Source organism: Athalia rosae, chromosome 4, assembly GCF_917208135.1.
Source record: "Athalia rosae chromosome 4, iyAthRosa1.1, whole genome shotgun sequence".
NCBI classification, from domain to species: domain Eukaryota; kingdom Metazoa; phylum Arthropoda; class Insecta; order Hymenoptera; family Athaliidae; genus Athalia; species Athalia rosae.
The window spans coordinates 17,159,076-17,179,414 of record NC_064029.1 but is presented as its reverse complement, the minus strand read 5'-3'; the positions used below and the strand labels follow the sequence as shown (position 1 = coordinate 17,179,414).

At 36.5% G+C, this 20,339-nt stretch overlaps 1 protein-coding gene across 1 annotated transcript in view; it reads right to left on the bottom strand.

Moving 5' to 3' along the window:
- Positions 1–20,268, bottom strand: part of LOC105693847 (protein tweety) — a 30,816-nt gene extending 10,548 nt beyond the window's left edge. The window contains exons 1-2 of the mRNA XM_048654895.1: positions 20,133–20,268; positions 312–559 (exon numbers count right to left, since the gene is read on the bottom strand). The gene's annotated coding sequence lies outside the window, so the exon portion shown is untranslated. The remainder of the gene's footprint in view (positions 1–311; positions 560–20,132) is intronic.
- Between the last annotated feature and the right edge of the window lie 71 nt (positions 20,269–20,339).

The window sequence follows — 20,339 nt, the reverse complement described above, 5'->3', positions numbered from 1 at the left end:
GTACGACGAGTAGTAAGTAGCGGCAGCAGCCGAGAGACTACTACCGCTCTTATGTACCTAAAAAGAATTGCATAGTTCTCGGTGCGCTTGTATCATACCTACCCCCATCCGCACCACGATTTCCGTGATGTGTAAACAAAAAAAAAAAATATAACGCAAATCGTATCATATCTGCACATATACGATACACGAATACAACAAAACTGTACGTATATATGATGTAAAACGTTTTTACCAAATGACATTCATTTACATGGTTAATCGATAAAGATCATGAAACAAATAAATCGGTCATTCAAATAAACATATACCTATAAGAGCGCCATGTAGGATGCCGACGTCGGTGTTGCTCCTGCGGATACGTTGCGCACCACCAGTGAAGGAATGATGACGATAAAATGAAAACGTAATACCGAATATCCTCCTCACCAAATTATCTGCATTTTTACAGTAATCTACCGTAGCACGGTGAGGTGTACGAAATTAGAGTTACACCGCCGGAGTATAATAGGGAGCAGCTCTGTGTAATCCGACTTATGTAGTCCTTGTCCTCGGTAACCTGCAATCACCATCGAAACGTAGAGAAAATTAATAGTGTAGAAAATACAGAAATGAATATCGATTTTAATATTCTGGAATCGCTACGAATACGTGTAAGTTGAGCCTGTAGTAGAAGAAAAAAAAAAAGTGCTCGGCGGATATCTTTCCTTACATTTTACGATATTACCCATTTTGTAGGAGATAAAAAAAAAAAAAAAAAAACAGGGCGGATTTCACCTGCTATACTTTAGCTATATTACAGGTATACCTTATGCGTGCACACGTGAGACGAGCAGTTTTACAAAACCCTCTTGGCTCTTCCGATATATTATGTATATATAGGTACCGACCGTGCATAAAAACTAGGGGAAAAAAAGGAGGGAAACGATTAAAAAAAAATAAATAAATAAAAAAGAGAAAATGGGGGGTGGCCGGGCAAGTACCAGGATTTATTGCCGAAGACGCTTGCATACGAAGATATTGCCTATGAGCCGCTGCTATAATATCGGTAATATTGGCACAGGGTGCAGGTAGGCAATATAGGTGAGGTATATATGAAGAAAAAAAATATGTATATACGTACGTATATTTTTATATGTAACGCAAATATGCCCATTCGAATGTATGGGTAGATGGAAACTATTTGAAGAAAAGAAAACGCAATTTTAATATGAAAGGAGCTATAGAAGAAAAATCATAATTTTGTAAAACGATGTCATGTATCCCTTTCTGACAACAAATCAAGGATATCTCGGTGGAAAAAATTCGTAGATTGATGGAAAAAAAAAACAACGAACATGTAACGAGCATGTATAAATATTAATAAATTTAGAACAACCCCCACTACATTATATTAATTCAGACTCTGTATATTATACTTGTAGAACCGGACGAAAATACGAGACGATTATTAATGGGGTTGAAATTAAGTGTTCCGGGTGGTCGAATTGTAGTGGGGTTGTAGGGACACAATTAATATAATCGTGTTCATTTTTGCCGCCCTATATGGTAATACAGGACTGAATTTCACGACAGTCCCTGTTTCTTTTTTCGTTCGCGAAATAACCCCGAAAGTATGTACATTTTTTATATCAACTCCGTTTTGAAAAATATCCAATATTTGTTCTGGAAGGAGGAAAAAAAAAAAACGCACGAGAAACCCCATCTGTTCTCTTTATTTCTTACGAATTCTGTAGGTACACGAGTTAGTACTTGCAAGTACTATAGACATTTGGTAAGCGAGCAATTGAGCAAAAAATAAATCATTTTTTGAATCAGGTTTAGTATGATTTTCTAACGTAATTTGACCTCAGAAATCCGAATTTGAAAAAAGAATTGATCTATCTTCGAAATTATTCGAATTATCCCCTGTTCTAGGCATTTTTTTGAATAAATTTGAGGATATCTCGGAGGAAAAAAATCGTAGCTCAATTTGAACAACGGATTCGTGTTCCTAAGGTCAAAAAAAAAAGGAAAAGTGTCAAAAGTGTCACGTTACTGCTTCCAGATTTGGATTCCTGAGATCAAATTACATAAGAATAGCATATAAAATCCAATTGAAAAAAATGTTGATTTTTTACCAAAAAATCAAGGAAATTTCGTGGGTTCAAACCCCTTAGAAGATTTTCAAATTTAAGGCAAAATTTTTTATTCTTCGAAATTGATTGAATGACACTTTTCGAATTTACTTTGACCTCAGGAACACGAATCAGTTGGTCGAATTGAGCCACGGTTTTTTCCCTTCGAGATATCTCACTTTTCTGATCGAAATTGAAAATAAGCGATAACTCGGTCAATTTTAGAGATAGATCAATTTGGCTTGCAGATTCGAATTTCTGAGATCGAAATACATGAGAATAGCATGGGAAACCCAAGAAAATAAAATGTTGATTTTCGACCCAAAAATCGATAAATCGCAGGTTCAAATCCCTTTCGGGATTTTGGGGCCAAATTTTTTTTTTCTTGCGAATTCATCGTATGACACTGTTCTCATGTATTTTAAACCCAGGAATCCGATTCTGAGAGAAAAATTGATCTATCTCTGGAATTGACCGAGTGATCGCCAATTTCCAGCTCTTCGGGATCGAGAATAAAAAATTCATTTTATCGTCTATTTTAATGTAATTCGTACCCAGGAATTTAAAAAGAAATTGATCGTATGGCACTTCTCTAATGTATTTTGACCTCAGGAACACGAATCCGTTGTCCAAATTGAGCTACGATTTTTTCCCTCCGAGATATCCTCAAATTTAAGCCAAAAAATGCGAAAAAATTGGGATAACTCGGTCAATTTTAGAGATAGATCAATTTGGCTTTCAGATTCGAATTTCTGAGATCGAAATACATGAGAATAGCATGGGAAACCCAAGAAAATAAAATGTTGATTTTCGACCCAAAAATCGATAAAATGCGCAGGTTCAAATCCCTTTCGGGATTTTTGGGCCAAATTTTTTTCTTCTTGCGAATTCATCGTATGACACTGTTCTCATGTATTTTGACCCCAGGAATCCGATTCTGAAAGAAAAATTGATCTATCTCTGGAATTGACCGAGTGATCGCCAATTTCCAGCTCTTCGGGATCGAGAATAAAAAATTCATTTTATCGTCTATTTTAATGCGATTCGTACCCAGGAATTTGAAAAGGAATTGATCGTATGGCACTTCTCTAATGTATTTTGACCTCAGGAACATGAATCCGTTGTCCAAATTGAGCTACGATTTTTTCCCTCCGAGATATCCTTAAATTTAAGCCAAAAAATGCGAAAAAATTGGGATAACTCGGTCAATTTTAGAGATAGATCAATTTGGCTTTCAGATTCGAATTTCTGAGATCAAAATACATGAGAATAGCATGGGAAACCCAAGAAAATAAAATGTTGATTTTCGACCCAAAAATCGATAAAATGCGCAGGTTCAAATCCCTTTCGGGATTTTTGGGCCAAATTTTTTTTTTCTTGCGAATTCATCGTATGACACTGTTCTCATGTATTTTGACCCCAGGAATCCGATTCTGAAAGAAAAATTGATCCATCTCTGGAATTGACCGAGTGATCGCCAATTTCCAGCTCTTCGGGATCGAGAATAAAAAATTCATTTTATCGTCTATTTTAATGCGATTCGTACCCAGAAATTTGAAAAGGAATTGATCGTATGGCACTTCTCTAATGTATTTTGACCTCAGGAACACGAATCCGTTGTCCAAATTGAGCTACGATTTTTTCCCTCCGAGATATCCTTAAATTTAAGCCAAAAAATGCGAAAAAATTGGGATAACTCGGTCAATTTTAGAGATAGATCAATTTGGCTTTCAGATTCGAATTTCTGAGATCGAAATACATGAGAATAGCATGGGAAACCCAAGAAAATAAAATGTTGATTTTCGACCCAAAAATCGATAAATCGCAGGTTCAAATCCCTTTCGGGATTTTTGGGCCAAATTTTTTTTTTCTTGCGAATTCATCGTATGACACTGTTCTCATGTATTTTGACCCCAGGAATCCGATTCTGAAAGAAAAATTGATCCATCTCTGGAATTGACCGAGTGATCGCCAATTTCCAGCTCTTCGGGATCGAGAATAAAAAATTCATTTTATCGTCTATTTTAATGCGATTCGTACCCAGGAATTTAAAAAGGAATTGATCGTATGGCACTTCTCTAATGTATTTTGACCTCAGGAACACGAATCCGTTGTCCAAATTGAGCTACGATTTTTTCCCTCCGAGATATCCTTAAATTTAAGCCAAAAAATGCGAAAAAATTGGGATAACTCGGTCAATTTTAGAGATAGATCAATTTGGCTTTCAGATTCGAATTTCTGAGATCGAAATACATGAGAATAGCATGGGAAACCCAAGAAAATAAAATGTTGATTTTCGACCCAAAAATCGATAAATCGCAGGTTCAAATCCCTTTCGGGATTTTTGGGCCAAATTTTTTTTTTCTTGCGAATTCATCGTATGACACTGTTCTCATGTATTTTGACCCCAGGAATCCGATTCTGAAAGAAAAATTGATCTATCTCTGAAATTGACCGAGTGATCGCCAATTTTCAGCTCTTCGGGATCGAGAATAAAAAATTCATTTTATCGTCTATTTTAATGCGATTCGTACCCAGGAATTTGAATAAGAATTGATCGTATGGCACTTCTCTAATGTATTTTGACCTCAGGAACACGAATCCGTTGTCCAAATTGAGCTACGATTTTTTCCCTCCGAGATATCCTTAAATTTAAGCCAAAAAATGCGAAAAAATTGGGATAACTCGGTCAATTTTAGAGATAGATCAATTTGGCTTTCAGATTCGAATTTCTGAGATCGAAATACATGAGAATAGCATGGGAAACCCAAGAAAATAAAATGTTGATTTTCGACCCAAAAATCGATAAATCGCAGGTTCAAATCCCTTTCGGGATTTTTGGGCCAAATTTTTTTTTTCTTGCGAATTCATCGTATGACACTGTTCTCATGTATTTTGACCCCAGGAATCCGATTCTGGAAGAAAAATTGATCTATCTCTGGAATTGACCGAGTGATCGCCAATTTCCAGCTCTTCGGGATCGAGAATAAAAAATTCATTTTATCGTCTATTTTGATGCGATTCGTACCCAGGAATTTAAAAAGGAATTGATCGTATGGCACTTCTCTAATGTATTTTGACCTCAGGAACACGAATCCGTTGTCCAAATTGAGCTACGATTTTTTCCCTCCGAGATATCCTTAAATTTAAGCCAAAAAATGCGAAAAAATTGGGATAACTCGGTCAATTTTAGAGATAGATCAATTGGGCTTTCAGATTCGAATTTCTGAGATCGAAATACATGAGAATAGCATGGAAAACCCAAGAAAATAAAATGTTGATTTTCGACCCAAAAATCGATAAATCGCAGGTTCAAATCCCTTTCGGGATTTTTGGGCCAAATTTTTTTTTTCTTGCGAATTCATCGTATGACACTGTTCTCATGTATTTTGACCCCAGGAATCCGATTCTGAAAGAAAAATTGATCTATCTCTGGAATTGACCGAGTGATCGCCAATTTCCAGCTCTTCGGGATCGAGAATAAAAAATTCATTTTATCGTCTATTTTAATGCGATTCGTACCCAGAAATTTGAATAAGAATTGATCGTATGGCACTTCTCTAATGTATTTTGACCTCAGGAACACGAATCCGTTGTCCAAATTGAGCTACGATTTTTTCCCTCCGAGATATCCTTAAATTTAAGCCAAAAAATGCGGAAAAATTGAGATAACTCGGTCAATTTTAGAGATAGATCAATTGGGCTTTCAGATTCGAATTTCTGAGATCGAAATACATGAGAATAGCATGGAAAACCCAAGAAAATAAAATGTTGATTTTCGACCCAAAAATCGATAAATCGCAGGTTCAAATCCCTTTCGGGATTTTGAAGCCAAATTTTTTTTTTCTTGCGAATTCATCGTATGACACTGTTCTCATGTATTATAAACCAAGGAATCCGATTCTGGAAGAAAAATTGATCTATCTCTGGAATTGACCGAGTGATCGCCAATTTCCAGCTCTTCGGGATCGAGAATAAAAAATTCATTTTATCGTCTATTTTAATGCGATTCGTACCCAGGAATTTAAAAAGGAATTGATCGTATGGCACTTCTCTAATGTATTTTGACCTCAGGAACACGAATCCGTTGTCCAAATTGAGCTACGATTTTTTCCCTCCGAGATATCCTTAAATTTAAGCCAAAAAATGCGAAAAAATTGGGATAACTCGGTCAATTTTAGAGATAGATCAATTGGGCTTTCAGATTCGAATTTCTGAGATCGAAATACATGAGAATAGCATGGAAAACCCAAGAAAATAAAATGTTGATTTTCGACCCAAAAATCGATAAATCGCAGGTTCAAATCCCTTTCGGGATTTTGAAGCCAAATTTTTTTTTTCTTGCGAATTCATCGTATGACACTGTTCTCATGTATTTTAAACCCAGGAATCCGATTCTGAAAGAAAAATTGATCTATCTCTGGAATTGACAGAGTGATCGCTAATTTCCAGCTCTTCGGGATCGAGAATAAAAAATTCATTTTATCGTCTATTTTAATGTAATTCGTACCCAGAAATTTGAATAAGAATTGATCGTATGGCACTTCTCTAATGTATTTTGACCTCAGGAACACGAATCCGTTGTCCAAATTGAGCTACGATTTTTTCCCTCCGAGATATCCTTAAATTTAAGCCAAAAAATGCGGAAAAATTGGGATAACTCGGTCAATTTTAGAGATAGATCAATTGGGCTTTCAGATTCGAATTTCTGAGATCGAAATACATGAGAATAGCATGGAAAACCCAAGAAAATAAAATGTTGATTTTCGACCCAAAAATCGATAAATCGCAGGTTCAAATCCCTTTCGGGATTTTTGGGCCAAATTTTTTTTTTCTTGCGAATTCATCGTATGACACTGTTCTCATGTATTTTGACCCCAGGAATCCGATTCTGAAAGAAAAATTGATCTATCTCTGGAATTGACCAAGTGATCGCCAATTTCCAGCTCTTCGGGATCGAGAATAAAAAATTCATTTTATCGTCTATTTTAATGCGATTCGTACCCAGGAATTTAAAAAGGAATTGATCGTATGGCACTTCTCTAATGTATTTTGACCTCAGGAACACGAATCCGTTGTCCAAATTGAGCTACGATTTTTTCCCTCCGAGATATCCTTAAATTTAAGCCAAAAAATGCGAAAAAATTGGGATAACTCGGTCAATTTTAGAGATAGATCAATCGGGCTTTCAGATTCGAATTTCTGAGATCGAAATACATGAGAATAGCATGGGAAACCCAAGAAAATAAAATGTTGATTTTCGACCCAAAAATCGATAAATCGCAGGTTCAAATCCCTTTCGGGATTTTTGGGCCAAATTTTTTTTTTCTTGCGAATTCATCGTACGACACTGTTCTCATGTATTTTGACCCCAGGAATCCGATTCTGGAAGAAAAATTGATCTATCTCTGGAATTGACCGAGTGATCGCCAATTTCCAGCTCTTCGGGATCGAGAATGAAAAATTCATTTTATCGTCTATTTTAATGCGATTCGTACCCAGGAATTTAAAAAGGAATTGATCGTATGGCACTTCTCTAATGTATTTTGACCTCAGGAACACGAATCCGTTGTCCAAATTGAGCTACGATTTTTTCCCTCCGAGATATCCTTAAATTTAAGCCAAAAAATGCGAAAAAATTGGGATAACTCGGTCAATTTTAGAGATAGATCAATTGGGCTTTCAGATTCGAATTTCTGAGATCGAAATACATGAGAATAGCATGGAAAACCCAAGAAAATAAAATGTTGATTTTCGACCCAAAAATCGATAAATCGCAGGTTCAAATCCCTTTCGGGATTTTGAAGCCAAATTTTTTTTTTCTTGCGAATTCATCGTATGACACTGTTCTCATGTATTTTAAACCCAGGAATCCGATTCTGAAAGAAAAATTGATCTATCTCTGGAATTGACAGAGTGATCGCTAATTTCCAGCTCTTCGGGATCGAGAATAAAAAATTCATTTTATCGTCTATTTTAATGTAATTCGTACCCAGAAATTTGAATAAGAATTGATCGTATGGCACTTCTCTAATGTATTTTGACCTCAGGAACACGAATCCGTTGTCCAAATTGAGCTACGATTTTTTCCCTCCGAGATATCCTTAAATTTAAGCCAAAAAATGCGGAAAAATTGGGATAACTCGGTCAATTTTAGAGATAGATCAATTGGGCTTTCAGATTCGAATTTCTGAGATCGAAATACATGAGAATAGCATGGAAAACCCAAGAAAATAAAATGTTGATTTTCGACCCAAAAATCGATAAATCGCAGGTTCAAATCCCTTTCGGGATTTTTGGGCCAAATTTTTTTTTTCTTGCGAATTCATCGTATGACACTGTTCTCATGTATTTTAAACCCAGGAATCCGATTCTGAAAGAAAAATTGATCTATCTCTGGAATTGACCGAGTGATCGCCAATTTCCACCTCTTCGGGATCGAGAATAAAAAATTCATTTTATCGTCTATTTTAATGCGATTCGTACCCAGGAATTTAAAAAGGAATTGATCGTATGGCACTTCTCTAATGTATTTTGACCTCAGGAACACGAATCCGTTGTCCAAATTGAGCTACGATTTTTTCCCTCCGAGATATCTTTAAATTTAAGCCAAAAAATGCGAAAAAATTGGGATAACTCGGTCAATTTTAGAGATAGATCAATTTGGCTTCCAGATTCGAATTTCTGAGATCGAAATACATGAGAATAGCATGGGAAACCCAAGAAAATAAAATGTTGATTTTCGACCCAAAAATCGATAAATCGCAGGTTCAAATCCCTTTCGGGATTTTTGGGCCAAATTTTTTTTTTCTTGCGAATTCATCGTATGACACTGTTCTCATGTATTTTGACCCCAGGAATCCGATTCTGAAAGAAAAATTGATCTATCTCTGGAATTGACAGAGTGATCGCTAATTTCCAGCTCTTCGGGATCGAGAATAAAAAATTCATTTTATCGTCTATTTTAATGCGATTCGTACCCAGGAATTTAAAAAGGAATTGATCGTATGGCACTTCTCTAATGTATTTTGACCTCAGGAACACGAATCCGTTGTCCAAATTGAGCTACGATTTTTTCCCTCCGAGATATCCTTAAATTTAAGCCAAAAAATGCGAAAAAATTGGGATAACTCGGTCAATTTTAGAGATAGATCAATTGGGCTTTCAGATTCGAATTTCTGAGATCGAAATACATGAGAATAGCATGGAAAACCCAAGAAAATAAAATGTTGATTTTCGACCCAAAAATCGATAAATCGCAGGTTCAAATCCCTTTCGGGATTTTGAAGCCAAATTTTTTTTTTCTTGCGAATTCATCGTATGACACTGTTCTCATGTATTTTAAACCCAGGAATCCGATTCTGAAAGAAAAATTGATCTATCTCTGGAATTGACAGAGTGATCGCTAATTTCCAGCTCTTCGGGATCGAGAATAAAAAATTCATTTTATCGTCTATTTTAATGTAATTCGTACCCAGAAATTTGAATAAGAATTGATCGTATGGCACTTCTCTAATGTATTTTGACCTCAGGAACACGAATCCGTTGTCCAAATTGAGCTACGATTTTTTCCCTCCGAGATATCTTTAAATTTAAGCCAAAAAATGCGAAAAAATTGGGATAACTCGGTCAATTTTAGAGATAGATCAATTTGGCTTCCAGATTCGAATTTCTGAGATCGAAATACATGAGAATAGCATGGGAAACCCAAGAAAATAAAATGTTGATTTTCGACCCAAAAATCGATAAATCGCAGGTTCAAATCCCTTTCGGGATTTTTGGGCCAAATTTTTTTTTTCTTGCGAATTCATCGTATGACACTGTTCTCATGTATTTTGACCCCAGGAATCCGATTCTGAAAGAAAAATTGATCTATCTCTGGAATTGACCGAGTGATCGCCAATTTCCAGCTCTTCGGGATCGAGAATAAAAAATTCATTTTATCGTCTATTTTAATGCGATTCGTACCCAGGAATTTGAAAAGGAATTGATCGTATGGCACTTCTCTAATGTATTTTGACCTCAGGAACACGAATCCGTTGTCCAAATTGAGCTGCGATTTTTTCCCTCCGAGATATCCTTAAATTTAAGCCAAAAAATGCGGAAAAATTGAGATAACTCGGTCAATTTTAGAGATAGATCAATTTGGCTTTCAGATTCGAATTTCTGAGATCGAAATACATGAGAATAGCATGGGAAACCCAAGAAAATAAAATGTTGATTTTCGACCCAAAAATCGATAAATCGCAGGTTCAAATCCCTTTCGGGATTTTTGGGCCAAATTTTTTTCTTCTTGCGAATTCATCGTATGACACTGTTCTCATGTATTTTGACCCCAGGAATCCGATTCTGAAAGAAAAATTGATCTATCTCTGGAATTGACAGAGTGATCGCTAATTTCCAGCTCTTCGGGATCGAGAATAAAAAATTCATTTTATCGTCTATTTTAATGCGATTCGTACCCAGGAATTTAAAAAGGAATTGATCGTATGGCACTTCTCTAATGTATTTTGACCTCAGGAACACGAATCCGTTGTCCAAATTGAGCTACGATTTTTTCCCTCCGAGATATCCTCAAATTTAAGCCAAAAAATGCGAAAAAATTGGGATAACTCGGTCAATTTTAGAGATAGATCAATTTGGCTTTCAGATTCGAATTTCTGAGATCGAAATACATGAGAATAGCATGGGAAACCCAAGAAAATAAAATGTTGATTTTCGACCCAAAAATCGATAAATCGCAGGTTCAAATCCCTTTCGGGATTTTTGGGCCAAATTTTTTTTTTCTTGCGAATTCATCGTATGACACTGTTCTCATGTATTATAAACCAAGGAATCCGATTCTGAAAGAAAAATTGATCTATCTCTGGAATTGACCGAGTGATCGCCAATTTCCAGCTCTTCGGGATCGAGAATAAAAAATTCATTTTATCGTCTATTTTAATGCGATTCGTACCCAGGAATTTAAGAAGGAATTGATCGTATGGCACTTCTCTAATGTATTTTGACCTCAGGAACACGAATCCGTTGTCCAAATTGAGCTACGATTTTTTCCCTCCGAGATATCCTTAAATTTAAGCCAAAAAATGCGAAAAAATTGGGATAACTCGGTCAATTTTAGAGATAGATCAATTTGGCTTTCAGATTCGAATTTCTGAGATCAAAATACATGAGAATAGCATGGGAAACCCAAGAAAATAAAATGTTGATTTTCGACCCAAAAATCGATAAATCGCAGGTTCAAATCCCTTTCGGGATTTTTGGGCCAAATTTTTTTTTTCTTGCGAATTCATCGTATGACACTGTTCTCATGTATTATAAACCAAGGAATTCGATTCTGAAAGAAAAATTGATCTATCTCTGGAATTGACCGAGTGATCGCCAATTTCCAGCTCTTCGGGATCGAGAATAAAAAATTCATTTTATCGTCTATTTTAATGTAATTCGTACCCAGGAATTTAAATAAGAATTGATCGTATGGCACTTCTCTAATGTATTTTGACCTCAGGAACACGAATCCGTTGTCTAAATTGAGCTACGATTCCTTCCCTCCGAGATATCCCCAAATTTAAGCCAAAAAATGCGAAAAAATTGGGATAACTCGGTCAATTTTAGAGATAGATCAATTTGGATTGCAGATTCGAATTTCTGAGATCGAAATACATGAGAATAGCATGGGAAACCCAAGAAAATAAAATGTTGATTTTCGACCCAAAAATCGATAAAATGCGCAGGTTCAAATCCCTTTCGGGATTTTTGGGCCAAATTTTTTTTTTCTTGCGAATTGATCGTATGACACTCTTCTCACCTATTTTGACCTCAGGAATCCGATTCTGAAAGAAAAATTGATCTATCTCTGAAATTGACCGAGTGATCGCCAATTTTCAGCTCTTCGGGATCGAGAATAAAAAATTCATTTTATCGTCTATTTTAATGCGATTCGTACCCAGGAATTTGAAAAGGAATTGATCGTATGGCACTTCTCTAATGTATTTTGACCTCAGGAACACGAATCCGTTGTCCAAATTGAGCTGCGATTTTTTCCCTCCGAGATATCCTTAAATTTAAGCCAAAAAATGCGGAAAAATTGAGATAACTCGGTCAATTTTAGAGATAGATCAATTTGGCTTTCAGATTCGAATTTCTGAGATCGAAATACATGAGAATAGCATGGGAAACCCAAGAAAATAAAATGTTGATTTTCGACCCAAAAATCGATAAATCGCAGGTTCAAATCCCTTTCGGGATTTTTGGGCCAAATTTTTTTCTTCTTGCGAATTCATCGTATGACACTGTTCTCATGTATTTTGACCCCAGGAATCCGATTCTGAAAGAAAAATTGATCTATCTCTGGAATTGACAGAGTGATCGCTAATTTCCAGCTCTTCGGGATCGAGAATAAAAAATTCATTTTATCGTCTATTTTAATGCGATTCGTACCCAGGAATTTAAAAAGGAATTGATCGTATGGCACTTCTCTAATGTATTTTGACCTCAGGAACACGAATCCGTTGTCCAAATTGAGCTACGATTTTTTCCCTCCGAGATATCCTCAAATTTAAGCCAAAAAATGCGAAAAAATTGGGATAACTCGGTCAATTTTAGAGATAGATCAATTTGGCTTTCAGATTCGAATTTCTGAGATCGAAATACATGAGAATAGCATGGGAAACCCAAGAAAATAAAATGTTGATTTTCGACCCAAAAATCGATAAATCGCAGGTTCAAATCCCTTTCGGGATTTTTGGGCCAAATTTTTTTTTTCTTGCGAATTCATCGTATGACACTGTTCTCATGTATTATAAACCAAGGAATCCGATTCTGAAAGAAAAATTGATCTATCTCTGGAATTGACCGAGTGATCGCCAATTTCCAGCTCTTCGGGATCGAGAATAAAAAATTCATTTTATCGTCTATTTTAATGCGATTCGTACCCAGGAATTTAAGAAGGAATTGATCGTATGGCACTTCTCTAATGTATTTTGACCTCAGGAACACGAATCCGTTGTCCAAATTGAGCTACGATTTTTTCCCTCCGAGATATCCTTAAATTTAAGCCAAAAAATGCGAAAAAATTGGGATAACTCGGTCAATTTTAGAGATAGATCAATTTGGCTTTCAGATTCGAATTTCTGAGATCAAAATACATGAGAATAGCATGGGAAACCCAAGAAAATAAAATGTTGATTTTCGACCCAAAAATCGATAAATCGCAGGTTCAAATCCCTTTCGGGATTTTTGGGCCAAATTTTTTTTTTCTTGCGAATTCATCGTATGACACTGTTCTCATGTATTATAAACCAAGGAATTCGATTCTGAAAGAAAAATTGATCTATCTCTGGAATTGACCGAGTGATCGCCAATTTCCAGCTCTTCGGGATCGAGAATGAAAAATTCATTTTATCGTCTATTTTAATGCGATTCGTACCCAGGAATTTAAAAAGGAATTGATCGTATGGCACTTCTCTAATGTATTTTGACCTCAGGAACACGAATCCGTTGTCCAAATTGAGCTACGATTTTTTCCCTCCGAGATATCCTTAAATTTAAGCCAAAAAATGCGAAAAAATTGGGATAACTCGGTCAATTTTAGAGATAGATCAATTTGGCTTTCAGATTCGAATTTTTGAGATCAAAATACATGAGAATAGCATGGGAAACCCAAGAAAATAAAATGTTGATTTTCGACCCAAAAATCGATAAATCGCAGGTTCAAATCCCTTTCGGGATTTTTGGGCCAAATTTTTTTTTTCTTGCGAATTCATCGTATGACACTGTTCTCATGTATTTTGACCCCAGGAATCCGATTCTGAAAGAAAAATTGATCTATCTCTGGAATTGACCGAGTGATCGCCAATTTCCAGCTCTTCGGGATCGAGAATAAAAAATTCATTTTATCGTCTATTTTAATGTAATTCGTACCCAGGAATTTAAATAAGAATTGATCGTATGGCACTTCTCTAATGTATTTTGACCTCAGGAACACGAATCCGTTGTCTAAATTGAGCTACGATTCCTTCCCTCCGAGATATCCCCAAATTTAAGCCAAAAAATGCGAAAAAATTGGGATAACTCGGTCAATTTCAGAGATAGATCAATTTGGATTGCAGATTCGAATTTCTGAGATCGAAATACATGAGAATAGCATGGGAAACCCAAGAAAATAAAATGTTGATTTTCGACCCAAAAATCGATAAAATGCGCAGGTTCAAATCCCTTTTGGGATTTTTTGGCCAAATTTTTTTTTTCTTGCGAATTGATCGTATGACACTCTTCTCACCTATTTTGACCTCAGGAATCCGATTCTGAAAGAAAAATTGATCTATCTCTGAAATTGACCGAGTGATCGCCAATTTTCAGCTCTTCGGGATCGAGAATAAAAAATTCATTTTATCGTCTATTTTAATGCGATTCGTACCCAGGAATTTAAATAAGAATTGATCGTATGGCACTTCTCTAATGTATTTTGACCTCAGGAACACGATTCCGTTGGTCAAATTGAGCCACGGTTTTTTCCCTTCGAGATATCTTACTTTTCTGCTCGACATTAAAAATTGGCGATAACTCGGTTAATTTCGGAGATAGATCATTTTTTCTTTCAGATCCGGATTCCTGAGGTCAAAATACGTAAGCAAAGCATATTAAACCTAATTAAAAAAATAATTTATTTTTCGCTCAAAAACAGAATTCGTTTTTGGTTTTCCAAGAGTAATCTCACGTATAATCAGCTCAGGAATCCAAATCTGAAAGTCAAAATCATCTACTCATGCAATCGATCGAGTAATCATCAATTATTCGCTGTTGGGAGCAGAAAAATTATAAGACATATCAATTGGTTTTAGTCGCAGACCCACTTTGATTCATCGCAATTCATGCATGGGTCGAAATATTTGAATTTCTCGGTCTACGAGGGAGCCCGAGTTTAGCTGGAGTCAGCGTAGCCACGGGCGCGGGGTTTGTTGTGGGGCGTCACCTCTGCTCAGCCCCCAAGGTGACGTCTCACAACAAAGCGCTACGCTGCTGGCTACGCTGACTCCAGCAACGCTCGGACTTCCCGACTCAACTTCAATTTTAAGTCGAAAAAAAAGCATGTGATTTTTTGATTTTCTACTTGGGACAACGATTCACGAATTGAGAAACGAAGATACTTGGAAAACAAACTATCAAATATTAAATCTTCAAAAACTCGAAACTTGGAATTATATGATTGAAAAATATTGATTGATTGAAAAATGGTATGATAATATTTATGATTGCGATTATGCGCTATGAATGAGTATAATTTACGTATACGCTTTCTGGATTTTTTATGTCAGTCGACAACCACGTCAATTATCTGTCAGAGCAGAACATCTGTGCGACAAATGTATTTCCACAGACGTGTGTGCAATAAAAAGAGAAAAACTGATATCGATAATCAATCGCAAAAATCGGCATCCGATATTCCGTGTGTATACTTTTTTCATTGTCTCACATTTCTAATTTTCTTTATTCTTTATTTTTCAATTATTTCACTCTCCCGTGTCTTTTTACGTATACCTTATCGCATAAATTGTATATACACGTATAATACTGCGACTAGCTCGAAACTCACCCGACGACCGGATACCGATATAATTGGTCGTTAGGGTCCATGTGAACTATAATACCCGATACCAAAAAAATAAAAAAGATATCGGAATCGATGAGTCCGATTCCAAACAGATACAAGAGGGGGAACGAAAAGATTGACTAAAATTTCGTTATCTTCCAGAGAGTAATTGAAAAAAAAAAATATGTATATATATATATTTTCTTTCCTCTAGCAGTCTTTAAAATTTCATCGTTACCGTTTATACCTAATTGTATACTTTCATTTTGACAATAACAACGCCGAAAAGAAGACTAAAAAAAAATAAATAAATTCGAAACAAACTTCTGTGACGCGTCGTCAGATTTCATTCACGACTGCATAAATGTGGCGACCAGATGTACAGGATAATTTTCTAACGCGATACGTCACACACCTACATCTGGTGTACACGGGTACATCTACATACATATGCAGTAACAATATGAATAGATACTTCAATGCCTGCGTAGCGCGTGAATCACTAATAGGGCTTGCTTATTACGTTGCACGAAAATGGAGCGTTTTTGATATAACAAAACGTGACTCTTAGGAAACAATTATCATATCGTCCGCTGCTACGCGCGTTATTATATATACCTACACGTGAAAAACACTCCGGGGTACACGAAGCGACGTGAAAAATGACTACAAAATCTACAGTTATTCGAATGAAAATGACGAGCTGACAATAGGCGAGGCGATCATGAATGGAAAATTTCTAGATTAGTCACGCGAAACCGCGAGCTGTATATTTCTAATTCGACGAAATTACTGCAGCTGTTTGTATACCTATACACGAGGAAAATTTACAATATGAAATTAATTTGTAAGTCGTGCGATTTGATTTTTTTTTTTTTTCAATCGTCCAATTTATTTTTTGTATTTTTCTTTCATTATTCTCGTTTCTTGTTTAAATATTTTCGTCGGTTTAACGTATAACAAACTTCGACCCAATTTTTATACTTCAATTACGTCTAATGCGGAGTGTTTGCATAAAGTGAACCGTGCGGCGAGGCAATGTTCTATCTAAACTTCCGCGGAACGGGCTGCAGCAAATTACGGTAAGAATACAATTTTAAATTCTTTACTCTATATAATTGTTAACGACGCCTTTAATCGAAAAAAATTATCACACACGATACGCTGCACTCGCACAATCATTTAAAAAAAAAAAAAAAAATAGGAAAAAGTCACGTCGCAGAGACTAGCAAACGAGGCACGTGTGTGTTTTCCACAAAATTATAACCAAACCCGAGCTAAATACATCCGCAATATTGTCAACTAGACGGGTGGTCGGTCTGAACTAGATGCAGGAGGATTCATATTTCACGTTTCGAAGCCCTCTGGTTTGACTTTGTTAGTTGTATTTTATTTTTTTTCTCCAAATTTTCTATGAAAGAGGGACAAAAAATGTCGTCGATAGTCGAACTACGCTGCAATAATTCTTGAATTTCTTTCAAAGTTACATTACACAGCGTTTGATCGTAAAGTGGTATGTAAAGAAAAAGAAAATGTAGAAATATTTCATCTATATATATATATATACTTTTATGTACGTGGTACTGCAGGTAGTGTACACTGTACGAGCGAATAGCTCGGGGCAATTTTGCATTGTTTGCAATCTCGAGAGTTCAAAGTGGCATAAGGTATGCAACGCGAGAGAAGGAGGTAGGAAGAAACGCAGCCTTGAGAAATATGCACCCAAAAAACGAGTGGTGAAAAAAACCGAAAGAAGAAGAAGAAAAACTAAGACCGACTACAATGGGCTACCGACTCAAATGTTTAAAAACCTTGTAACAATGGAGCCGAAAGAACGAAAAAACTAAACAAAGTTTCCCTTATCACGATATACCTTCAATTAAACGAGATGTCGTAATTTTTCCATCCAGCAATTACGTTATTAGTTGTTTTATTTCTCGAATTTTTCTCTTCTTTTTCATCTACTGTATATCTAGGGCAACGTTACATATGTATTATGTATACCAAACACATGCACGTAACCTGGTGATGATGCAATTTCGTAACTAGTTAGTTTCATCTCATTTCGTTTCAGTTTTTACCGGCGTAAATTACGTTTGTAAAATATTTCTACACAAAAGCAAAAAAGGAAAAGTAACGTAATACAATATGAGGATAGATAATCAAAGAAATGGACGACTGAAGAGCATCCAAAAATAGATATAATAAAAATTGGAACAGTTTGTTTTTTTAACAAATGAATAATTTGTGAGAAAGTTACTTCTGGGACTGGCTAAAAATTGCTCTGCAGTCTAGTGTAGCCTCTTCTTCCGCCATGATAATATATAGATCGTCGCGTTGTTATATAGATCCGGTAATGTATTCACATCCGGCGTTTCTATTACGGTCGCCTAGACGCTTTTTTGACGTTCTATTTACGAAGGGATAACTATTTCATTTTTATTTTTTATTTATTTATTTATTTATTCTTCCATACATCTGTCTATTCGACAAAAAATGTCTTTTTTCTCGTACCGTGTTACAGGGGAATAAAAAAAAATGAAAAAAATACCTTCGGACGTAGATGTATAAAAACCAAATCGATAATCAATCACGTCGAAGCGCATCGATTACATTCCGCGTTGCATAGAGCATTTCGTACGCTACATCGTAATTCGTTGTCAAATAGAATCTATAATAATGTTTCTCATCGTAATCGTAATTGGGCTACAAATAAAATTCAGCTACATAGCTTCTTCTCTCTTCATCTATTTTATTAATAAGGTTCAATACCGATCGAATCAGTTACTGCTCTGTTACACAATGAAATTAAATTACCTACACTCCCTTCTCTCGTTCTTTTGAATTCGATATACTCGATTTATTGAATCATCACGAGATGATTTGTCGAATTTTCATTCGGAATGTATGCGGTGCAGGTTGAGACTCGAAGAATTTATACGTGTATAATAAATAGAAACGCACGGCGAGTCGGACTGGAGTATCACCTTGGAGTTGCAGTGAGGAATCGCGCAAATAGTTGTGTGTATTATTTTTTTATAACCTTGAATAAAAATTGTAATTCATGTTGATAATCTGTGAGGCGACGTGGAATATTATCCGAGAACGACGATCTACGTGTGGTTTTACGTATATAATTTGTAAATGACAAGAATCTAGGAAATAAAGAAAATGTAAAACTATCATCAGACTATGTGAGTGTAACTAGTTTGCTCGAAGATAATACAACTTTATAATCCTGTCAGAGGTCACAGATCTTCAATATTTATCTACGCCGTATGCGCGTTAATTGCAAATATACGACGCACGTATGAAAATGGTAATAAATATCTGCACGTTCGGATAATGAATTATTATCACACAAAGATTATTGATTCGATCAAACACCGAATTTTATTCATCGCCACAAAATACCGGCGACACTCTCGGACAGGTGCACATCAGACACGAAAACAAGTATGAAAAACTGAAACGAAACGATAAAGCGCACGATTCGTGTCTGAGAAATTTTGCAACGTTTTAAAATTGGAATCCCTATCTCACAATAGTCATTATCGCGCAAATTCTTACGTAAATTAGCAGTTATCTTTGCCTTGAGAAAAAAAGAAAGAAAAAAAAACATGGATAAAAAAGAAACGAACGTAAAAAACGTAGTTATCTCGAGGCGATAACGAATCGGTGCACGGATAATCTGCACCAATTTCAACGCTTTAATTTTTTTCGTCAACTTGCGGGCGCCCCATTCATTCACCTTTGACACGAACGGAAAATATCCGCCGCTCAAACGGGTAGGGGGAGGTAATTTCGATAGGCCACGAAAGAAGGTAAAGGGAACCCGCATGTCATTCGAACTAACGGCGTAATAATCTCCGGCCGATGAGGGATGTAAGTGAGAAATAGGAAGCGCCCCGTGCGTCGTACTTACGAAAATTCACCACCACCACCACCACCCACCCTCGCCATGGTTAAACTCAGCAGCTCACAACACCAGAGATGAATGTATCGATCCCGACCTATACACGCGTAATGAAAGCGCCATGGTCTACTAATATTTCTCCTCGTAGGGGATAGGCAGTGCAGGCGCAGCCCGTTTATCCCCGGCGTACAAAAGCCGGAATAATACGGGGAAAAATTCTGGAATACGGGCGAAAGGTACCCCACGCGGATCTTACGCCCTCGAATATTTTCTAATAAAGTACAAACACGGGCAGCTGCCCGTTTCCTCCCTCTGTCCGAGGAAGAGGTCTACGGTGGAAGGCCATTTTTTTGTTTGCTGTACCGGAGTTGTCATAACTATGGAGCGCACGGGGTTGAAGAACTCGAATGACAGTTTAACAGGGTCAACGATTTTTTACTCGTTTTGAGAACGTTCGTGAACAGAGTAGATTGGGTGAAAAATTGATATTATCACAGGGTAATCTTACCTGGTTTTCTGGTGATAAACGTCGATGGAGAACGCACAGAATCACTACACACACCTCACTCGACGCGGGCTCCAGACCGACTGAATAGTCAGTGGAGGGGAGCGGCGTTCCCGGCGACGCGAACCAAAATGGCGGCCATATTGAGTTTCAATTGTTTGCTTCGAACGGACGCGGGAGGATTCGATTTAACGGAGAGAGGGTTTCACG